This window comes from Tachypleus tridentatus, chromosome 13, assembly GCF_004210375.1.
Source record: "Tachypleus tridentatus isolate NWPU-2018 chromosome 13, ASM421037v1, whole genome shotgun sequence".
NCBI lineage: Eukaryota > Metazoa > Arthropoda > Merostomata > Xiphosura > Limulidae > Tachypleus > Tachypleus tridentatus.
The window spans coordinates 142,403,965-142,415,969 of NC_134837.1; the positions used below are offsets into that span (position 1 = coordinate 142,403,965).

Sequence of the window (12,005 nt, forward strand, 5' to 3'; positions counted from 1 at the left end):
ATATTTAAAATATACACTGTAATAAAATAAATATTATCAACTTGTACCTAAAATCCTTTACACTCGATTTTTATTTATGTATTATTATTACTAACGTTTTTATTTATTTATTATAAATAGCATTTATCATAGTGAGTTTGACATTATAAACCAAAAACGATCCGCACTCGGCTCCAGTGAATCATGATGAATACTGTAAAAGTGTTTTGATTTTTCAATTACATTTTTTAAATTAAAAAAGCTATAAGTAAGTAGACAGAGGTAAAGCTTACATACTTCAGCCAATCACCTTCCTGCAGATTAATTTGGATGACATCACCAGTGTTCATGCTGTTTGCAGTTGCCCAGGTTTTCTTATCACTGAAGCAGTCATTTCCTAGAGCACAATATACCTGAAAAAAAATAATAAATATAGTCTTTATTACACAAAATAATTCAACATGCTTAAGGTAAATATTAATGTATGTTTTTAATTATTTGAATCCCTTTTAGCAAGAAAGCTCACATGTCACAATTCCTTGAGCATTTGAACATTTTTAGAATGAAATAAAATCTATTACTGCACTCGATTGGCACGCTTTAGTTTTCTTACGGTTACTCAGGAAACACGCTGAGGCTTACAGCTTATAATTCAAAGTTCGATCCCAGCGGCGGACACAACGCAGATAGTCTATTCGTGTCTTTGCAATGAAACACACACACTCACACCATCATAAAAATTATCGGTGTACTTGACGAAAATCTTAATTCTGAATTGTATGAGTAATAACAATGGGCACATTGTTAAAACATGATAGTGTTTCAATGCTGTTCTGTATGAGCTTAAATTAAAACATTGTTAATTTAATTTGTGTAGTTCTCTTATCCAGCAGATGATGAGCTAAAATCCTGGTTTTGTAAACATACATTTCGTAAGTTACACAAAAAACTAAAGGAATACAGTTTCTAATAAATGCTGTAAACTACAGAAATTAAAATGAAATATTCTGATGTATATACTAAACATTACGTAATTTTAACTGGTTTTTATGGATTATTTGCTATTAATCACGGCGCTCCTTGTTGGCAGAGTTTACTGAGTTATTCTCGTTCTGGTAGAGTTTACGTTTTCGGAAATAGAACATTTGTTGATTAAATATGTTTAAAGAATCAAATGTATTTTAATTAGATATATATGCATATGTTTCCTGTTTTCTATGTGTTTATGTTGTTGGTGGATTCTTTACATTATCTATTAATTATGTACACTCTATACATACTGTTACACAAACTATGCAAGCATTATTACTTATTTACAGTTACGCTTGAACACAAGGCCTAACATTTCTTGAACCATTTGTGTGTGCTTGTTGTTAACTGCCATGGTAATTACTTCAATCGAAGACTTACAAGTTCTACACTATCTTCAATTAAGCCGTATGCGTGTTAGATATTGTTTCTCCGTGAAAGAGTAACAAAAGGAGCAAGCCACGCCATGTTTTATAAAAAAAACACGTATAATAACACAGAAAGAGAATTTATGTACAAGATTATAACACTCTTTAACATATTTTTATGCGCAGACATTCTATCTCAGAAATTCCAAGCACTTGATGCTTCCCGAAACAGTAGCATTAACTTTTTTTTCTTTGTAACAATACCTGAATTCAATGGCATTCGTGCCACAAAAGCCTATTTAGTAGCCATCACTATTGCTTTTATTCCTTTTTTTCTGAAACCTGTTTTTAAACTCAAGTTATTTTCGGCTTTGAATAATATTTACCATGAAATATGTACTATTTTATACGGGAAATCTGGAAAAGATATATGTCATCCTAAACAGATAAATTAACTGTTAAAATAAATAATGTCGCGTTATTAATTATTACCTAGAAATATTTATAAACTATTTGAAATGAAATAGATACTAAATATAGTTCACATTTTTAATCTGATTCATAGCCTAACAGTTGTTGCTCATGAAAACTGATGATATGCAGAGTCTAGACCACTATTATATGTCATATCATAACCGTCTTCAGGAGCCCTGATAATGATCGACAATAAGCAACGTTTTCACATGCAGATATAAAAACAAATAATAATAAAAACTGTGATTATTATGCAGAAGGATTACATATGAAAGTAATAAAACATATATACAAATATAAAAAAAACCTGAATATCAGATTCAAATATTTAATGAAAAGTTTTGTTATGTTCATGGCAAATATAATTAGTGGTCAAGTATGGCCAGGTGGTTAAGACACTCGACTCGTAATCCGAGGGTCGCGGGTTCGAATCTCCGTCACACCAAACATGCTTGCCCTTTCAGCCGTGAGGGCGTTATAATGCTACGATCAATCCCACTATTTGTTGGTAAAAGAGTAGCCCAAGAGTTGGCGGTGGGTGGTGATGTCTAGCTGCCTTCCCTCTAGTGTTCCACTGCTTAATTAGGGACGGCTAGCGCAGGTAGCCCTCGTGTAGCTTTGCGTGAAATTTAAAACCAAACTAAATATAATTAGTCTGTGAACGTGGGTACCAGTTATCCAGAACTAAAATATTTGTAGATCACAACAGACAAACTGTCTACCATTTTATGAATGATCATTTCATAATATATGAGGAGATGATCTATAGATATTAGTTTAATGCAAATAATGTTAACTAAAGTCAAATGTTTTTTTGTTTGTTTTTGTTGTGTTAAATGTAAAGTTACAAAATAAGATACCTGTACTCTGCCCACTAGAAATGTTGGAACCAGAACTTAAACCTACAAACTAACCTCTGAATCATTGGGGGGGGATACTTCTTGTGGTATTACGATGAAAATTTTTATTTTAATATTCAATGAAAATATTCTGTATGATATTGAGCTAAACCAATTAGCTGTTAATAGCCTAAACAATTTCATTATGATAGGTGATTAACTTTTCATAAGATGACATATTCGTGTGGATCTTTTCTTAAAGTGACAAAATATTTCAGTAATTTGTTCCAGAAGATTACACATACATCAGTTAAATTTCAAAGGTTTTTAACGTTATAACCTTTCTAACAGTTTTCTGCAAGCCTATTATTGGGAAAACAAACTGGTCTTTTTTTCATATATGTAACGAGATTTCGACGGTATATTTACCTGAAAAGAAATCGAGATTACAGTAGATACACTTTCGTGAAAACATGTTATTTGTCAACCACTACACGCAATGCTGTAATAGAAAGAGGAAGGATTGGTTAAACGGTAAGGTGAGATTTTCAGGAAAGAAAAACTGAAGAGCGTGAGAAAACATTTATCTGTAGGATTACATAGTTTACCAGGTGCTGAATTAGATGAACATACAACCATTTCTGTCTAAGGCTATTGGTACATATGTAAACATACCAGTATTGTCTCAGAAAAATGTTTTAAATCTTTCAACTAGTTATAGGTTTAACGATAATAGGGACAGTTTTAGCAGAACCATTTCCTGCAAGATGAGTAATTTTCATCTAACCATTTCTCTTCGTTGCAAATTAAGTACTTCGCTACTAGAATATTCTAATTTTATAAAATAAAATAGATGTTTTATTTTTGGTAAGTACTCGCACAGAGCTGAAAGGAGCTATGAAAGTAATTGTAAGTGATATTGTGCATTGGGAAAACTGACATTAAACTCGGTGTCATAGTTACCGACGCTAAATATAATAACAGATGTGACGAAACTATGCACTCTCGCGTGTAAGAAATCAATATTCATGTATTTATCCACTTTGAGGTACAAAATACATAATATAACTGGACCAAAAGTTCGATTAATCTCAACACTCTTTTGCTGTGAAAGGGCAGCAATGAATTGTGTAACTGAAATATTAATTTCCTAGATTGCCTTCAACAAGTAACTGCGTATAAAGATAATTTGTACAATATTCTCTACTACCTAGCTACCTGGACTGATGAGATTTAGCTCACAGTTGTTTGTAGTATGATATTTATTATCCAAAATGAATCAGTGTGTTTCATATTCCATTTTACCAGAGTAAGGGAAAGAACGACTAAACCTGTCTGACAATCTAGATGTGGTCTCCAAGACAATATTTCATCATTAAAACATACAAGTGGGCGTACACAGCTAATTTCAGTTGCTAATGTGTTTTAATTTGTATATATTCGTTATTACATAACCTCAAGAAGAACGTTCATGGCTGCATTTCAGTTTATTACGTCAAAGTATACTTCAGTTGTTAACTTAAGACCGGTCTAAAGTTCTTAACTGATTTGTTTTTTTAGTTGTAATTTAAGCTTTATTATTCCTGCAAGAATAAGTATTTCGAGTCTATTTAAGCACTGTAAGTTTTTATGTTACCTAAAGCTTGTAAAATAACTTGTGTTTAAAAGGCACATTGAACCATGTATACACGTGATATCCATCTACACAAAATTACACTAGTTTGAAATTCACTCACACACAAAACCTTAGAAACCAAAAAATTAAATCGCGAATTTGTTTACAAAACAATTTTTCTTAGACCACTCACTCCTTGTTGTTCTTGTTATAAATAAAATTAAAACATGTATGAACTATAAATTATGTTCATATAATTCTGCGATACATATCCATCTTCGAAATTTAAAACACTACTACAAAAACACACACTAAAGTGTGTCTATAAACCTTTTCTTTTTTATCACCGTTTATACATATTTCTGTTACGGGCATATCGTTAATATACATACAAGCATTTTATTGTATATATATATATATAGATATATACGTTTTCTAGTTTTATTATTTATTTGTTTTGGCGTTATTTTAAACTTTAACGTTGAAGTTAGTAGTTTCTGATTGACATTTAAATTATCTTTATCGTATTTGATGAATTACCACATGTAATATGCATGTAAAGTTTCAACATTTAGGTTTATGAACAGCATTTATCTATCTGTTTAACATAAAAATTAACAAGTTTTGCGAAGTGCCATTCAGCCTGATCTTACTTTGATAGGTAATAGGGTTTTATTCATTATAACATGCTTGGACTATGATTCCAAGGACTAAGAGTTCGCAATCCGTTGACGCAAAATTACGACACGCACTTCGAGTGTGCCGTAAGAGTAACGTCAAATCTCCCTATTAGGTCAGATAAGTTCCAGGATTGGAGGTAAATTAGCTGCCTTCCTTCTTTGTAAAAACCAAAGATGCAGCACTGAACAATACACTACAAGATGACTTCTGTAGGTATTCGAACCCAACATGGTCAGGTGGTTACGACGCTCGACTCGTAATATGAGAGTCTCAGGTTCGGTCAATCTCACTATTCGTTGGTAAAAGAGTAGCCCAAGAGTTTGGCGGTGGGTGGTGTGATGACTAGCTCTCTTCCATCTAGTCTTTGACTGCTGAATTAGGAACAATTACCGTAGATAGCCCTTGAACGTCTTTTCGCAAAATTCAAACCATTAAAACCTATCGATTCTCAAAGTAAAAATGCCATTTGTATTACGTAGAATAAATGTAAGAAGTATGGTATAATGCCCAGTCTGAAACCATCATAGTATAATCCATACGGATTTCTTCATCCTGTATTTTCATTAACATTTGGTTGGTTTTCGTTTCACAAGTTGTTTCGAGCTTCATTCATGGAGATCTATTGAATTAGCCCTAAATCACCAGTTTCTGGAATTACCTTCTCCCTGAGTCATTTAGACTCAGTACTGAAAGAGGTTGGTTTGGTTCATGTGGCAAATGTGATTATTTTCTTAATTTAAGCTCAGTCAAATGTCACAATACATAAGAACTATGTGAAACTTTCGCCGCTAGTCTTAAACGTCGAGCTTTTGATTCAGTTTGGACTTTTAATAAGGTTTTGTCAATTTACTTTTGAGGTTTCTTATTTGTTATTATTGGTTTTAAGACAGTTATTTACTTTTTCTGTGAGTAGGCAATTAGAAGACTAACCTCAGTAAATTATGATTTAATCGTCTTATTTCTGTAAGCTTAAAATTTACTCGCTTTCCTGCTTTAATATTATTTAAAGTACTAATGTTTAATAGGTCGATATTTCCTCACAGATTCATGATTTCAGGTTTTAAAATTTATATTACCCATGAGTATTCATTGTTTTTTATTTTTTTAATTCTTCGACGATTACGTTTCTTTATTTTACAGCTTGACCAGGCAAGGCTTAGTAGTCAGAAAATTTCGTGGTGTGCTACCTGTTACTGCAAAATCACGCCTTGCACCGTAAGGCCGTGGATGTGTCATTAGCGTGACAGTCAAATCCCACTATTCGATTACAGTAGCCGAAGAGTTGACGGTGAGTACTGTTGATAGCTACCTTTCTTCTACTCCATGAATTCAAAAACAGGTACATATAGCGCAAATTGTTATATAGCTATGTGTGAATACCCATAATAAATATAAAAACAGTACTTTGCATCTTGACACAGATATTGGTAGTGAACATTTTCTTCTAATGAGATTAGATCTTTGTCCTAAAGAGTTAAAAGCTCTAGTTTTAGTCACCCGTTGGTCTCCTCCATTTATTACTGTGACAAAACAACAACAATTCCCAACTAGTTGTTTAGAAATAGTTTTGTTATTTTATAACACTACTCGATTAACTGTGAGCAATCAACTGTTATAAAATCATATTTTCTCGATAGATTATTAGATTTTTTTAGATATTTTTCTAATTTATTAGCATCAAGTTTTAATCTTTGTCGAGCTGATTCTTTAAATGTATCCATTACGCCTTTCATTGTTTACTCTAATTGTAAAAATTATTTATAAACCAAAATATAGTGGAACTTACTGTGAGAGTGATCAAATGTCTATTTTATAGGTAGTTTTAACTTTCTAAACATTAGTTCTCACTCAACTGTATGTGAAGAAAATGTTTTTCTCTATATTTTCTTATTCGTTTTTATAATCATGTAATGAGCGGTTCGTGCCAGAATTAGGTGATATTGTACGAAAACAAAAAAGTTTTGTTAAATTTTATTTCATTTTAATTATATACACTTCCTGCTTCTACAAACATATTCTCAAAACTTATTTCAAATAATAACTACTAATTCCGTTAAAGCTACTATCCAATTGTAATTACAGTTTGTCTCACTTGTTTGCCGTTTAGTGGTAACTTCAGAAAACTGCAACGTCTCTTATACTGACCTAATGGCAAGTTAAGGCCATTTTAAAAGTTAATCCAGAATACTTACAAAACTAATTGTCAATGTTCTAATTTCTTTTTATCTATATATAGCATAACAAGTAATGCTATAGTCTACTGACGCCATATAACAATATCATGTCCTTCCACCTTGTTCTTATCCTACCAGTTAAACAATCAGAATGACGACATCTGACGTTTATTGAAAGTGCAGCTTTCAGATTATCATGTTAAAAGTTCTGCAGTTGTATGTGAGCCTAAAATGTCGTCTCTGTCAATACCACACGACAAGTATTGATAGACAAGAGCAGTGCTTCTCAACTTGGTGAATGGTTCACTCAGGGGTTTTGCTTATTTTATGTTATATTTATTCTAGTTATATTTTGATGTATAGTTAAGCCATAATAAATAGTTTCCATCACTTTAACCTTTTTGTTTTTTGTTTTTTTCGAATTAGGGTGATTGAGCTATTGTGCAAAACTCATATGACTGAATGATATTGGGAAAGGTTCAAAATCATTGGTTTAGATGAATAGCAACACTGTTCCAAACTGTTGAAACAATAAAAGTGTAAAAAAAAACGTTGTTATATATATGTTTATACAGAAAATTAATACACAACAGTAAAGTAAAAAATATAAAAAGGAAGGACTGGTATTTGAACTCATAAAGCTATTAGAAAATGTCGACCTATTAGGCATCAGAACTTTAAGTAATATTAAATTAAGAAAAATCTTTCTTTGAGCAAAGCTACACGAGAGCTATTTGCGTTAGCCGTCCCTAATTTAGCAGTGTAAGACTAGAGGGAAGGCAGCTAGTCATCACCACCCACCGCCAACTCCTGGGCTACTCTTTTACCAACGAATAGTGGGATTGACCGTCACATTATAACGCCCCCACGGCTGAAAGGGTGAGCATGTTTGGCGCGAAGGAGATGTGAACCCGCGACCCTCAGATTACGAGACGCACGCCTTAACACGCTTGGCCATGCCGGGCCCCTCAAAAGAATAGTGGGTATAAGAACACACACACACACATATATATATATATGTATATGTGAATTTTATTTTCTGAATATGGCTTATAATTGTACAAGTACCCTTCGGCACACCATTTTATATCCCATTTTGTGTTATGTCATATGCAATACACGCTACAGTATCTGTTTAATCTAAGTCACGCAATGTTCATCAGTTTAATCAACAAAACTACAAAGTATAATTGGTTGAGTCGTTAGCGAGTTAGTTCTAAAGAAATTCGATAAAAAAATGTTAGTTTCAGGCAATAGTATTCTCTGGTTAAATTAACAAGACAGTTTTACCATGTCACTTCCAGAAGACATATCAAGATCAAAAGATGCGAAGGAAGGAACGACACATTCTTATACAATTTTTTTTTACTTTTTTTTTCCGTCAACAAAATTAATTTTCCTCAAGATAATTTGTTATAATATCGGTTTCTCAATTTGCAAGAAAGCAAAAGTTGACATGTTTCGTTTGGTTTTTGAATTTCACGCAAAGCTACTCGAGCTAGCCGTCCCTAATTTAGCAGGGAAGGCAGCTAGTCATCACCACCCACCGCCAACTCTTGGACTACTCTTTTACCAACGAATAGTAGGATTGACCGTCACATTATAACGCCCCCACGACTGAGACGGCGAGCATGTTTGGTGCGACCGAGATTCGAACCCGCGACCCTCGGATTATAAGTCGAACCCCTCAACTCGCTTGGCCATGGCGGGCCCTGATATGTTTCAAAAATTCATTACAAAAATAAAATTCCCCAAATACTTTTCACTGGAATCAAGCATGTTTTGGGTATATAAATATTATTTATCATACTAACACATGGACAGATCAAACATTATTTAAAAATGAAAATATTTAAATCTCATTTTATACTGTCGTTCATGTCTCACAGTATTTTAAACATTCGCTTCATACCTACTAAACGTCTTTTTGGAACTTTAGAAAAGTGAATAAACAGCTTTTCATCCAGTGATATTGTTTAGAAATTATTTTATTTCTAAAAATTGTCGAACCCTTTATTCACCGAGAAACAGTTATACCTATTCTTTTACTTAAGACTCAACAATTTACTACCGAAATACAATGTGGTTAACCGACAATTTATAGTCACTAAGATAACACTAAAAACAAAGCAGTCCTCTCATCTCTTGTTAGGTTTAACGGTAACGAAGTCTTGTGTTATAATAAACCAAATACCTCAACATTTTAATATGATTCTATAAAATGAAATAAGATAAATGACAAACCATTCAATATTTCTTATGGTGCATCAACATTGTAATAACTCTAAGAAAAGTAGCATCACTGTATCTGTTGCCGATTCAACGAACTCCTCGGGAATTTAGATATGAATATAACAAATGAAAAATACTATAAAGACCATTATTTTCTCTGTCATAACACCAGAGATCACTTTATTCATGTGTTACATTTTAAAATCCTGTATTTCTTCATTATCCTATTAAACGTTTCTAAACCTTTACTTTTATAAATTATAAAACAACGTAATAAGCAACAAGCATGAGAAATTTTATCAATTATATATTATTCAAAGTTCCTTCCTAGTTCGCTGTAATGTTCAGCACTTATCACAAAATAAACGACTTTTCAACATAAATGTCTCCATAATATCTATTTTCTACAACGTTTCTGTGTGGCCTTAGTGAATTTACCTTAAATGTTGTATGTGTTCATGTAAGATTGTTTTTCTACTATTTTCAGTAGCGTTTAGAAATATTCTTTGTCATTTATCGTTTGAGATTGAAATTCCACACTAATCTTGCTTAGAAATCTAAGCCTTCCACTAAGATTTTCATGTGCTATTCATTTTCAAAGTACAATACGCCCGGAACGTATACTATTCAACAGTATACGCTGCTGAGTTGAGCTGTAAACAACCACTATCTTTTCCGAAGGCGTGGCTCTGAACTGACAGACAACAGATGAACCTTAATTCTAGGAGTTACACCCTAATAAATAAAAGACCAACAGACAGAACCACGCCCACAGCGGCACTCGTTCATGAACAGAATTTACTATCCTTTTATTTTAATAATATTACTTTGTTAGATCCAATATTAGGCAGGAACCTAATAGAATACTAGTTTCACTCGTCACACAATTTTTTTATTAATTAACTTACAGTTATTAAAATGACTCATCCTGTTTTGTACTAGTTTAAATACGCAGGTATTGTATGGTGCAGCAAGTTATTGATACAATCTTTCTATCGTAGCTAATTACAGTCGTTGAACAATATTAAGAAACATTATTTTGGTGGGTTTCACATACAATTGCTTACGATACATAAAATCGATTGGGGATAGCTTACTCATCTGGTAGCGCACATGAACTTGAACTTTAGACAGCAAAAGTTTAATAAACTAATCAGACGATGACCATGTAAGCAAATACTGAAACAATATTTTAGTAAACTCTCTTAGCAACATCCAAATATAAGCAAAATCTAGGTAGAAATCAGAATCAGTTTTTAGAGCTTAATTAGTTTCTAACTGAACACGTACGTATGCTCTACTGGTTCTTTCTTTGGTCATTCACCTAGTAAACTTTAATACTATCTATAATACGAAGAAAAGTGATCGAAATTTTAAATAACTGATTCTATGTTACATAAAAAACACGATTTTAGTTGTCTCTTACTCACCATAATAATTATTCATTTATATAGAATTTGGAGAATATGTGGCGTTGACGCTACTTACATATTTTTTTAATTGTTCAGCGAATAAGATGTTTTAAATATTAGAAATAAATATGACGTACAATCTATCAATCGATTTGCCATTTGTCAGAGTTATACTGATTTCAGGAAATTCTACTGCATCAGGGGTCCTGAACAACTTTGAATAAAACCATGAAGACTAGGTTTGTTAGGATGGTGAATTTCTCGTATAGCTTTTAACATCATTTTTCATAAATGTGCCACTTATCCTCAAATTAGGAATATTTGTCCTCTCGCCAAAGTATGGTAAAAGGGAATGACGTTATCTTTAAACATCATTCTTGGCTAACGTAGTCACCGGATCTCAATCCAGTTGAGCATCCTAAAGATAAATTTTAATATTCAATGCGAATAGGCTACGATGAAAATAAATAACCTTCTGATAGCTTGTGGTATCTAGTCTGTTTTAATATTAAGATGTTATCGAGGTGAAAGGTGACTCGACTTAGTATGAGGTGTTTGTTTTTTTTTAATAAAGTGGCCACCTATGATATCAGACTAAAAGTTAATTTTCTTTACAAACTACAAAACATATTTACTTATTGTATTGGTAAGGTACCTCAAATATTAAATAATTAATGTGAATATATAAAAATTGTTAACGTTATCTAATATTTTCCCCATTAAACCGCCTTCTATTTGTCCCTACCCGTTTTTTAAATAAAGTAGTTCGAAAACAAAGCGAAAGACGTCACTTAAGATTTGAGTATGGTTGTATTTAGATTCTACGTCACAAGTGATAACTAGTCGTCTTTATGAATAAGCCTTATTCAAATGTCGATTCACCTAGTGACAAGAGAGTCGAAACGTGCGAATTCGAGTACAGTAAGTTAGCTGTGATGCTTATTGTTCATTAATCGTAGAATGTGTGTTATAGATATATGTTGACGTGTCACGATCCTTTGTCCTGGTATGGTTAATTATAAACTATTTAAAATGAAACGCGTACTCTTTCTGTTAAAAATCGATTTCTTGGTAATTGGCCCCCCCGTTAGTATAGCGGTATGTCTACGGATTTACACCGCTACAATGAGGGGTTCGATTCCCCTTGGTGGGCTCCGCAGACAGCCCAGTGTGGCTTTGCTGTAAGAAAATACACACATACA

The 12,005-nt window shown here is 32.7% G+C and overlaps 1 long non-coding RNA gene across 1 annotated transcript in view; it reads right to left on the reverse strand.

Annotated features, from left to right (window-relative positions):
* Positions 1–282: 282 nt before the first annotated feature.
* The window catches only part of LOC143240097 (uncharacterized), a 29,066-nt gene continuing 17,343 nt past the window's right edge, over positions 283–12,005 (reverse strand). Inside the window, exon 3 of the long non-coding RNA XR_013021570.1 lies at positions 283–392. This is a non-coding gene — a long non-coding RNA (uncharacterized LOC143240097). The remainder of the gene's footprint in view (positions 393–12,005) is intronic.